The sequence below is a fragment of the Brachyhypopomus gauderio genome, chromosome 6 (genome assembly GCF_052324685.1).
Source record: "Brachyhypopomus gauderio isolate BG-103 chromosome 6, BGAUD_0.2, whole genome shotgun sequence".
Classification (NCBI taxonomy): Eukaryota; Metazoa; Chordata; class Actinopteri; order Gymnotiformes; family Hypopomidae; genus Brachyhypopomus; species Brachyhypopomus gauderio.
In genome coordinates this window covers 30,884,405-30,896,701 of record NC_135216.1, presented here as the reverse complement: position 1 = coordinate 30,896,701, position 12,297 = coordinate 30,884,405, and the positions used below count along the sequence as shown (strand labels likewise).

The 12,297-nt window shown below is 44.0% G+C and overlaps 1 pseudogene across 1 annotated transcript in view; it reads right to left on the bottom strand.

The window, feature by feature from the left end:
* Nucleotides 1–11,764, bottom strand: part of LOC143517671 (interferon-induced very large GTPase 1-like) — a 49,342-nt pseudogene extending 37,578 nt beyond the window's left edge. The window contains exon 1 of the transcript XR_013132007.1: nucleotides 11,017–11,764. The product of XR_013132007.1 is annotated as an interferon-induced very large GTPase 1-like (transcript). The remainder of the gene's footprint in view (nucleotides 1–11,016) is intronic.
* Nucleotides 11,765–12,297: the final 533 nt, after the last annotated feature.

The following is a 12,297-nucleotide window of genomic DNA, read 5'->3' as shown; positions in this document are numbered from 1 at the left end:
CGGCCCCGAGCCGCATAACCGTGTATTCTTCCGCCACGCAGACCAAACACCAAGTTCCGATTACGACGCACGGATCAACGTTAAAGTTAATTAAGTTAAATATTTACACATATACTCGAAATGATTCGAAATTATTCGCTTTTTTATCACATTATTTAATGGTTGTTTATTTTCAAAACGCCCAATCTTAACGTCTTCACGTTCTCTCATGTTTCGTCCTGGAATTACAAGAGCTTCGTATTTGTTAACGTAAAGAGAACTGTTCAGTCAGACAGATATTTGTTGTGAAACTAAGTAGTTACAATTTCAAGCATTTTCAAGTACTTTAGCCTAAATTCCAGCACTTTTCAAACCTGGAACACAAAGCAACATTAAAATTCATCAGGTACATGTTCATTCCCCTGTTTTGAGGGGTGTTTCTTTATACTACCAAAGAATGATGCGCCAACTAGCCTCCGGCGTTCGCGCAGGTTTGCGCAAGGTGTGCGGAGTCATGCGCTACGGTCACTTGCGAAAGTATAATCCAGCCAGGCAGGAGGGAGGTCACTTTTCTACGTAATGTCCAAAAATCTGAAGGTGGAATAACCCGCAAATCAATCAAACGACACCGCCGTCATCCATCCAGCGCTGATGAGCGCCAGTAAGAATCATATATTTCGACCACAAAACAGATAGCACACGCGTGTGGTTTATTATGATTTGATGGATTTTTTCCCCAAAAAAGAACTTTAACCCATGTATTCTTAAAACATGAATATATAATATAATTTATCCAATTATATTGGATATCTACTTACAGTTTGACAATCGACATCTAAACACTTACAAAAATATAAGCAAATAAATCATTCAACTGTGTCTATTCAATCTGTGTTGGATCGTGAGCAGTGATGGCTTAGTTACCTTGAAAAAGTAATCCGATTACTGATTACTCCTTTTAAAAGTAACTTAGTTACTTAGTTACACTTGATTTTAAAAGTAACTATGTTAGATTACAAGTTACTTTAGTAGTTACATTCAGCAGCAAAATTTATTTTTTCAATACTCACTTTATTGGAAGTGCATTTTTAACAGTAACAATGTATTGAAGCAGGTTCGGTAACCGAGGCAGAAACTGCTTAATCCAAAAATCCAGAGGAGTGAAACTTTATTGATAACGCAACCCTGGCGCACGCAGGCTCCGCCCCCAGTGTCTCTTAAAGGGCTAAGACTCCTTGAGTGGCCAAGTGTCCTTTAGGCCAGGGGTTCTTAACCTGGGGGTTGCGACCCCCCTGGGGGGGTACTGGGGTACTTCCAGGGGGGTCGCGAATGTGACACAAATTAAGGTGTTTTCTGAGTTAAATGTGCGACGAATCAAGTTCGGAGCTACACTTTGTTATTCTTTACTCAGCCTGGACAAGCGGAGCCACAATGTGCATGCGCGAACCTGAATCAAGACTCAGAATGAGACAATTTCATTCATTAAGTTTATTGAATCAGACTGCCTCATTCTGAGTCTTGATTCATGGTCACGCATGCACGTTTTGGCTCCGCTCGTCCAGGCTGGATTGCCAACTTTTCAAGATCGCTTGGAGTGAGATTTGAACTTGGAGGGGTGTCGAATGTAAATTGTTACCGGGGGCTGTAAAATGGACACAAATTAAGTATTATATCGCGATCGATCAATCGTCGGTGGTTGGCGCCAGAGCGAACTAGTAACTCATTGAATCATACATATGGATCAGAGGTAAATAAACTAGATTTTATTTCGGCGTGAGATATCGGAAGTGTGGCGTGAGAGCGTGTGAAGACGGTCAAATGCGTGTGTCTCATGCTCAATGCGTGAGAGTTGGCAACCCTGGTGTCTTGTTTGTGGCGAAGTTCTAGCCACGGAAAGTATCATGCCCTCCAAGTTGCTACGCCATTTGCAGACAAAGCACTCGAGTTTTCAATCAAAAGCTGTGGAGTTTTTCGAACGTAATTGGGGGGGGTGGGGTCGCGAAATTTACTGGAGACTAAAAGGGGGTCGCACAGTGAAAAAGGTTAAGAACGCCTGCTTTAGGCAATTAACCGTGAGGAGTAGTAGTCGCTACAGTATCTCCTGACATTACGTTTGTGTCGCTGCACGGTATTATTTGTACATTTATTTGTTAACGTAATACAAGCAAACTGTTCAGTCAGACAGCTCTTTGTTGTGAAACTAAATACATTACAATTTCTATGGTGAGGAAACAGTGCCAATTTGAAAAGTAAACCCTACTAGACAAAAATGGAAATGCAATCCACAAAATGCATTGCTTTTCCATACAAACATGCAGAATACGTGCCAAAATGAAATGCAAAAGAACTATTACATTACATTTCACTGCACTCAATCTCTTTATTGAAAAACAATACTCAAGAATTTGCATTCAAAACGCTGAATTTGTGCCAGAATTGAATATAATACAGCTCGAAATGTAATCACGGCACAGAGGTATTGCTTTTCACCGTACGGTGAATAAATGTCTCCTTTAAATGTAATGATCACGAGATTGATTTAAGCCCTGATGTGATGAAAACGTGCCACAATGAAAAGTAAAAGCCACCTTGAAATGCAATCGACTGAACGTCATTGTATTCCACTGTGTTTCAGCGCTGTATTCATGCCAGAATTAAATCTAATCACTGTCCAATAGGAACGCTCGCCTGAATTTGGGACAGGGTTTAGACTCCAGTCAGAAGCAATCGCTCGTAGTTGGACTTGAAAGCAGCAGAAATGTCTTTTCACAACAGAATAAAAGAGGAAATAAACACTCAAATTGAGGCTGGTGCAGACGACTACGTGCTTAACTTAATTAAGCTGAAGGTGCTGGAAAATATTGAAAATGGACCTTGAAAGTTCCGTACATGTGCTTGAATTCCACCTTGTAAAGGTGAATGAACCCTGCAAACAGCGCTGAAGAGCGAAGCGACCTCGACATGCCACAGCGGAGCCCCTGCGATTGCTACCCATATTTTCCAGATTATATACTGCTACTTATTCCCTCACGCTTTGAACCATGCGACTTATAATGATGTGCGGCTTTTCTGTAGATGTTTCTTCACCCGTCAGGGGTGGAACAGAAAGTTAATCAGGTGGTAGGACAAAGTTGTAAATCAAAGAAGAAAGTGCTCACTTTCATTTAGTACATGCAAGCAGCAAGCACAGAGAATTGATTTCAAACGAACGTGTTGTGCCAAATTGCGACTCCCCTCGTTTGCACACGCATAAAGACCCTACAGATGATATTCGGGAGTTACAGTGATTATAACTTAGTTCATTGAGCACTCTAGTTTTGTCCTAACTAGATATGTAGACATAATACTGCTGTAATACTTCGAAGTCGTGGTCAGAGGTGAACTTCGGTATAGCTAGTGTGTATTTTATTTAAAATAATTACCACCCTTGAGCCAGTGTGGCTTTGAACATAGATAATTCCGTGCTGTTTGCTGTGATGGATAATTAAAGTCTAGCTCTTATTTATGCATAGAAACGTAAATCGACAATATAACACCACCTGCATCTGCATCATGGCGCCCTCCATGGCAGACGTGTTTGCTTGCTCCGTTCCTGGATCTTACTTATTTCGCTTTTTTTTCCTTTCTTGTATGTTTTTATTTCTTGTTTTGGACGTAGTACACAAATGCCATGCACTACGGACTTACAGCAGACAGGCATTATTGGACATACCAGACTTTACTGGACATATTCCACCGGAGCTACAACCCATTGTGCGCTCCTATAGCAACCACCGCTACTCCCGTCAAGGCCCCAAAGCATCGACCTTGCGTGAGATCGCGGACCCCAGGATAGCGCTTCAGAGACGGCAACGCAAGCGAGGCAAGAGAAGCGGGCTACATGCTAGGCTAAAAGCTCGCGCTAGTCGATCACCGCTGCCCAGCCTATTACTAGCAAACATCCAGTCTCTGGAAAACAAGTTGGATGAACTACGAGCCAGAATCATATCACAGAGAGAAGTAAGAGAGTGCTGCACTCTGATTTTCTCTGAGACCTGGCTTTTAGAGAATGTCCCGGACTCCGCCATTCAGCTGGAGACTCATTCTCTACACCGGTGTGATCGGACTGCAGCCTCCGGTAAAACAACTGGAGGGTGTGTGTGTATGTCAACAACTCGTGGTGCAAAGATGTACAGACTGTATACAAGCACTGTTCTCCAGATCTAGAGTTTTTACTGCTGAGATGTCGCCCTTTCTACATTCCACGGGAATTTACGTGTGTATTTTTAGGCGCGGTCTACATCCACCCACGGGCTAACTACACAACGGCACTCAGCAAGCTCTATGACATCATCAGCGCGTTGGAGACGGCTCATCCTGATGCTGTTTTCATTGTCACTGGTGATTTCAACAAGTGCAACTTACGGACTGTACTAACAAAATATCAACAGCATGTGAACATCCCCACCCGTGGCAAGAACATCTTGGACCAGGTTTACAGCAACATGCATGGTGGACTTAAGGCCGCACCCCGCCCCCCATTTGGAGACTCAGACCACATCTCTTTGTTCCTGTATCCTGCCTACAGACAAAGACTCAAGCAGTCAAATCCCATCTGTAGACAGGTTCAACTGTGGTCACCTGAGGCTCAGAGCACTCTACAGGACTGTCTTGCAACAACTGACTGGGATGTGTTTAAAGTCGCAGCCACCACTGAAGACACTTCCGTGAACGTCAATGACTATGCTGAGTATGTGTCTGGGTACATTAGCACCTGCATTGAGAACATTGTGCCCACCATACAGGTCAGGAAGTTCCCCAACCAGAAACCCTGGGTAAACAGTGAGGTATTGCAATTGCTACGTGCACGCTCTGTTGCTCATTGCACAGTACCGTCTGAAGAAGCCCATAAGATCAGCCAAAACACAGTACATAGAGAAGACGGAGGGATTCTACTCTACTGCTGACCCCAGGCATATGTGGCAATGTCTGGACCAAATCACAGACTTTAGGTCCAGGCCCACCAACACAATCAGCTCCCCAGACAGCCTTCCAGATGACCTCAACGCGTTCTACACCCGCTTCGAGACATCAACGCCCTCCAATATCTCCACCACAAAACACACACACACAACTGAACCCCACTCCTCACCACCTGTCATCTCATCAACCCAGGTACACAAAGCCCTGAGAGGAATCAAGCCCCGCAAAGCTGCAGGACCGGACAACATTCCTGGGCGGGCCCTCAAAGTGTGTGCCAACGAGCTGGCTGAGGTTCTCACTTCCATCTTCAACCTTTCCCTCAGACAATCCACTGTTCCCACCTGCTATAAGACCACTACCATTGTCCCCCTCCCCAAGAAGAACCCACCATCCTGCTTGAATGACTACAGACGTCAAGCATTATGAAGTGCTTTGAGAGACTGTTGCTGTCCCACATTCAAAGCAGCATACCAAATACTACAGACCCCCTGCAATACGCCTACCGAGCCAACAGGTCTACCTCAGACGCTATTGCCACTGCCCTTCATGTCTCCCTCTCCCACCTGGAAAATAAGGACTCTTACGTCAGGATTCTGTTCATTGACTACAGTTCCGCCTTCAACACGGTCATCCCTCACAAACTCACCCTCAAACTTTCATCCCTCGGTCTACATCCCACCCTCTGTGGCTGGCTTCTGAACTTCCTGACTGGCAGACCTCAGTCTGTCAGAATTGGAAACAGGACCTCAGCCAGTATTACCACCAACATTGGTACACCACAGGGATGTGTCCTCAGCCCCATTCTCTACACCCTGTACACCCACGACTGTGTCGCCTCCCACCCCGACAACGTAATCCTGAAGTTTGCTGACAACACTGCTGTGATAGGTCGTATCACCGGTGGAAACGAAGTAGCCTACAGGAAGGAGGTGAAAAGTCTGGTGACCTGGTGTATGTACAATCTTGCCCTAAACACAGACAAGACCAAAGAGATGATAGTTGACATGAGGAAACTAAAGAGAACTCATCAGCCAAAATTCATCCGGGACTTTGAAGTGGAGAGGGTCAGCTCTTTTAAATACCTGGGGGTCCACATTAGCGATGACCTCACCTGGACACAGAACACCACACATGTGCTAAAGAGGACTCAGCAGCGGCTGTATTTCTTGAGGAGACTGAGGAAATTTGGCATGTCACCCCAAATCCTCAACAACTTCTACAGCTGCGTCATCGAGTCCGTCCTGACCAACGGCATAACTGTGTGGTACGGCAGCACTACTGCAAAGGACTGCAAACGCCTGCAGAGTGTGGTAAAAACAGCCACAAAAATCACAGGGATTAAATAGCCCTCTCTGCAGAGCATCTATCAACGCAGAGTCCACAGGAGAGCCGCCTCCATCATTAAAGACCCCACCCACCCCCAACACGGACTTTTCACACTTCTACCGTCAGGCCGGAGGTACAGGAGTGTGAAGTGCAGAACCAGAAGATTAAAGAACTCTTTTTTTCCCACTGCCATCAGACTCTTGAACAGCTGAGCTGATTTCTACCCCACAAACACTCTTTTTTTGCACTGTCATTTGCACTACACTACGGGCTACAGCAATATATTTATATATTTATTACTAATGTAACCTACATTGCACAATGTAAATAATTTTGTATTTGTATTTTGTATTTAGCTTTGTTTTTATATTTGCATAATCCTTTATTCATTTATTCTTTTTTTTATTTCTTACTTATTACTTTATTACAGCAAAGTAGAAATTTCATTGTACAGGGAAGCTTGCTCCTTACGGTGCACATGACAATAAAGCTTTGAATCCTTGAACAGGCCTGATAGTTTTCAGGCGCCACGCCGGAATTCCGGCGTACCGACATGTCCGCGAGAAAAAAAAGGTTTGCTTAGTGCATGAGTTAAAGTTCTCCGTCACCACGATTTCCATCATTTGATTTTTTTGGGGGGAAAAATCCGTCAAATCATAATAATAAACCACACACGCGCGTGCTATCTGTTTTGTGGCCGAAATATGATCCTCTCACTGGCGCTCATCAGCGCTGGATGGATGACGGCGGTGTAATTTGATTGACTTGCGGGTCATCCCGCCTTCTGATTTTCTGATATTACGTAAAAAAGCTACCTCCCTCCTGCCTTAAGTCCAGTTTGTTTTGGTCAGTTTATGTTTTCAACTTGATTGGTCGTGCCGAAGACATTATTGCTCCGATTCAATCGACATAAACATCATACAGGTGGTCCCCGAGTTATGATTTTCCGTGGTTACTACACATCTAATTGTAATTGTAATAATTGTAATTGTAATAGTTCAGGGAAAAGTTGTAAAATAACGATATTTCTCAGCAAAAATATTAGTGCTGTCACTTTTTTAAAGTGCTTAATCATAATAATTCAGGCAAAATCTGTAAAATACCAGCATTTCTTTGCAGAATGTTTAATGAATTTTTCTGTAAATTTATAGTTTTTCCACTTAATTTAAATTAGGGGTTTTTTACTTTAAAATTAAAGTTTTTGTTTGGCAGCCGCTGCTGCCAGTCATTTACCGTTTTTTTAGGATTGAAACTACTAAAAGCAACAATAATAGTTGCTATTATTTCGGACCATTGGAGGTCAAGCGTGGAAGAACCATCTTGAAAAAGTATGGAGTCATATTCACTTGCTTAGCCATTCGCGCAGTGCACATTGAGTTGGCCTCGTCATTAGACACTGATTCGTGCATTAACGCGATTCAGCGATTCATAGCGCGAAGAGGACAAGTGAAAGAGGTTCGCTCAGATAACGGGACAAATTTTGTTGCTGCCAATCGTGAGCTGAAGGCAGCTGTTGCCGATTGGAACTCCTCAGAATTTCAGCATCTGTTCCATCAGCATGAGATCAAGTGGACATTCAACCCTCCTGCCGCATCGCATCACGGTGGAGCATGGGAGGTTGATATGATCAATCCGGAAGGTGCTGAATTCAGTTGTGAGAGAACAGATCCTTGATGAGGAGGGCCTTCTTACGGTCCTCTGCGAGACAGAGTCGATCATCAACAGCCGGCCGATCACCAAGGCATCCAACGATCCAAATGATTTAGAGGCTTTGACGCCTAATCATTTGCTAATGCTGAAGACAATGCCCTCATTGCCTCCAGGATTGTTTGATCAGGACGACCTATATCAGGGGTCGGCAACCTATGGCAGGTGTGCCACCGTTGGCACGCGGAGGCATAATCAGTGGCACGCGACACGGTGAACCAGCATCAGCAAAAAAAAAAATAGTAATAAAAAAATCTCAGACAGAGAACACGATCCTCCAATCGAAATTGCTCCTCAACGCTCTGCTAAGCGGAGGCATTTATACTTGGCGATCGATAGCGATATAATACTTAATTTGTATTTGTGTCCATTTACACCCAAGCTCAACAACTTATGTTCGCCACCCCCCCCCCCCCCCCCCCCTCTATAATTTAAACTGGCTCGCTACTCGGCACACTCATTGACTATACATGTTAAAGTTGGCACTCCATGTCTCAAAGGTTGCCGACCCCTTACCTATATTCTAGGCGCAGATGGAAACAGGTGCAATACCTGTCCAACTTGTTTTGGAAGAGATGGACTAAGGAGTACTTACCGCAACTACAGGAGCGCCAGCGCTGGGCTACAGCATCCAAGAACTTTGCGGAAGGAGACATTGTTCTTCTTGTGAATTACTGTGCGCCTAGTGCGTTCCAGACAAGAACGGTCTGGTCTGCAGCGTCAAAATAAAGACAAAGACTAATGTCTTGGACAAACTCATTACGAAGATCTGTCTGCTTGTGGAGTCTGACTGGGCTAGTGGTAAAGACTAAGCAACCTCTGGTTCTACTTTCTCTCTTTATTTCTTTATCTCTCTCTCTTTCTTTTCTCTCTTTATCGTAAATGGAGCAATTACATATTTATATCCATGAAAGTTTGGACAGTTAGTATACAATGGACATTTAGTATACTTTACTAATAGTATCTTAGTTATGGGACAGAAATTTGCACATTTCTTATACGTGGATATGATTCATACTTGGGTAATATATATTAATCAAGTTTGGTAATTGTTCTATGTTGCTTTGTTGTTAGAACAATTAGGGGCCGGTAATGTAGGCGCCAGATGCCTATTTTATGCTTAGTTCAGAGTTTGCCCATATTATGTGTATTTAATATTCATGTTTCATGTTATAATGTAATAATGATAAGATTTGATACTGATTTAAATTTATGCTTGATATATTTAATAATTATTTGTAAGAATATACGCAAAAGGTTAAATGTGGATTTAAAAGTAATTTTAGGAAGTGACGTAAGTGACAAGTGGGCCAGGGCAGTAGACATTGTTGTTAGAGTGACACGGGAGAAGGAAGGTTGGAGCCTCACGGTTTTCTGACCGTACCGTGGACGTAGTCACACTGTGGAACATTAGTGGAAGTTAAAAGGCAAAGTTTCGTTTGTATTCATTTTTTATTTATTTATTTTTTGTTTCAAATAAAAATACAAATGTGACTTTGGTTGAAGATATTGTTTCTTTTGGATCCTGAATCACGCGTCAGCCACAAAGCTCTGAACTACGAACAACTTTAGTTTAGAATACCCTACAAATAGCTTAAACCTAATTTTATAACATTACATCAACATTATATAACATGTTTCATTATTGACATTGTTAAGCACTTGTGATGAGTAAAAATGTTGCTTAACAATGCTTTATAAATAAAACTTTTATTATAACCAAATTATTAAATTATCACAAAATAGCACCAAAATAGAACACAATACAGCTTGGCCAATTGTCTGCCTGTTTCCACAAAAAAAGTGGAGATAACCTTTTTTTTCAGTGTTTTCCCACCACATTATTAACTGAAAGCTGCGTGTGATTGGTCAGATGTGTGGAGCACACGCTTGACATGCGGACAGTGGAGACATTCTTTACAGTGTTGTCTGAAAAGATATGTGGTAGTATAAAGAAACACCCCTCAAATACAGGGGAAGGAACATTTACCTGACGAAAATTAATGTTGCATTATGTTCCAGGTTTGAAAAGTGCTAAAGTAGGCTAAAGTACTTGAAAATGCTTGAAAATGTAACTGTATTTCGTTTCACAACAAATAGCTGTCTGACTGAATTGATGTGATAAAAAAAGCAAATTATTTCGAATAATTTCGAGTATATGTATAAATATTTATTTATTAGTTTAAGGTGCTGGGAAATATTGAAAATGGACATTGAAAGTGACGTACAAGTGCTTGAATTCCACCCTGTAAAGGTGTATGAACCCCCGCATATATAACTTTGTTCGCTGAAGAGGTGCACGACCTCGCTTCGCACGGGCTCCTCACGCAGGGCAGAAATCCGCCGGAGCCCAGCGCCGAGTCTCGGTTCCGGCGCGCTTTGCGCTTCTTTGCCAGTGGCACATTTCTTTACAGTGTTGCGGATGCAGAACATCTTAGTAAGGCAACGGTCTGCCACGAAATTCGAAAGGTTTGCCTTGCACTTGAGCGCTTCCTTAATATATTCATCAAATTCAAGTTCAAGTAGTTTTATTGTCAATTCTGTATATGTACAGGACATACAGAGAATCGAATTTACGTTACTCTCCTTCATAAGTTTCAGCACAAAACACAAAAGTACACTAAGTAAAAATTAAATTATAAAATACGTGTACAGAGTAGACAATAGTGCAATAAAATAATAACCGTACCAGTGTAGCAACATGTATAATAATAATAATAATAATAATAATAATAAGTTAGACTTATATAACTGTGACGGGCAGGGTGAGCAAACATAAATGGAAGCGATCACGCCGAGTCTCAGGGAAAAAGGATGGTTTAATATGAAAAGTGCGCAAACCAAAACCCGTGAACTGATCCGAATTAAGGATATAATAACCAGCGGTCAACTGGTACAAAGACAAGACATATATAGACAAACAAACGACCCTCAGGTGAGATGGATCGCGGGCTCCGCCCACCTGAGGGACGAACACAACACCACACCCACAGGACAAGCTGCCGCTGTAGACGGGGGTGACCAGTAGGGGGCCCGCCGTACCGTGACAGATTCCCCCTCCAAGCCGCACTCCCCTCCACCGGCTGTGCGGCACACAGCGGCAGCACACAAAACAAAGGGGCAGGAAGGCAGGGACAAGGGACACACCCCCTGTAGTCCTGGAGCTGCAACACAAAAACAAACACATGTTAGCTCACCAACCTGGGCGGGACCCTGGACCGACTGGGCCGTCAACAAGACAAAACCACACCCCGGTCGGTCACAGGGCCCTCACACCCTCACCGGCATTAAGCCGCTTAGCCCCACAGGTGCAAGGACGACGAGCTACTGCTCCTTGTCCGTCCGGGGTGTATGTGTGTGCAGGTTACCTCCCTGGGGCATGGCTACGTCACCTCCTGTACCCCGTGGAAGGGTCTCCATCTTGTGCAGGAGCTCATCAGACCGGAGCCCCATGGTCCCCAAACATCCGGGGGCCCCAACCCTCTAGGGAGGGGCTCTTTAAGACCGGGCTCCGGTCACCCCACAACATAAGGGGGCTCCTGCCAGGTGGAGACCCCCACAAGGTCCAGGAACGCCACAATCCACCATCAGGGAGAAGCACCTGCACAGAAAACACAAATGCACCCACACACCCACACACACCAACACAAAACATAAATGCGCACTACCCTGATCCCCCCCTACAAAGGGGGGAAGGGTCTCCCCCAAATCAGGAGAACCCCCCCACTTACCTGGTCAGGGCCTCCCGCAGGAGCGACGCCCTGCGTGCCACTCCCCGTGGCACGGGACCACAGCCGTCGTCCCCCCCCCCCCCCCCCCCCCCCCCCCCCCAAACACACACTTAAGGGGAGGAGCATGCGTGGAATTACAAGCAAGATATTCAATTTTTTGGAATGGGTCTGTATCAGTGGCGTGCAGACATAGACATCAAGCACCACCAACTCTGCCCTTAATCAACGAAAGTGCCCTTTTGAAACTTCGGTTTTTAAAAAAAAATTATTATTATTATTATTATTATTATTATTATTATTATTATTATCATTTTACTGAGGTCGGTTTGAAATGATCTTTTGAAACCCTGATTAAAAACAATGCCCTGAAATGAGCCCCCACCTCACACACGCCCGACCTCTCTCTTCCTGTCACACCAGATGTGCTGCAGCAGCAGTTCAGTTCAGCGAGTGGAAGGAAGCGTCTTCAGCACAGTACGCACGGTCACAGATAGACTTCTTCTCCCGTGCTCCACCAGCCAGGTAACATACACATCAAGTAAAATCGTAGCGTTTGCCCTCTAAGCCCAACGTGAAATCATTTTCTTGTGCA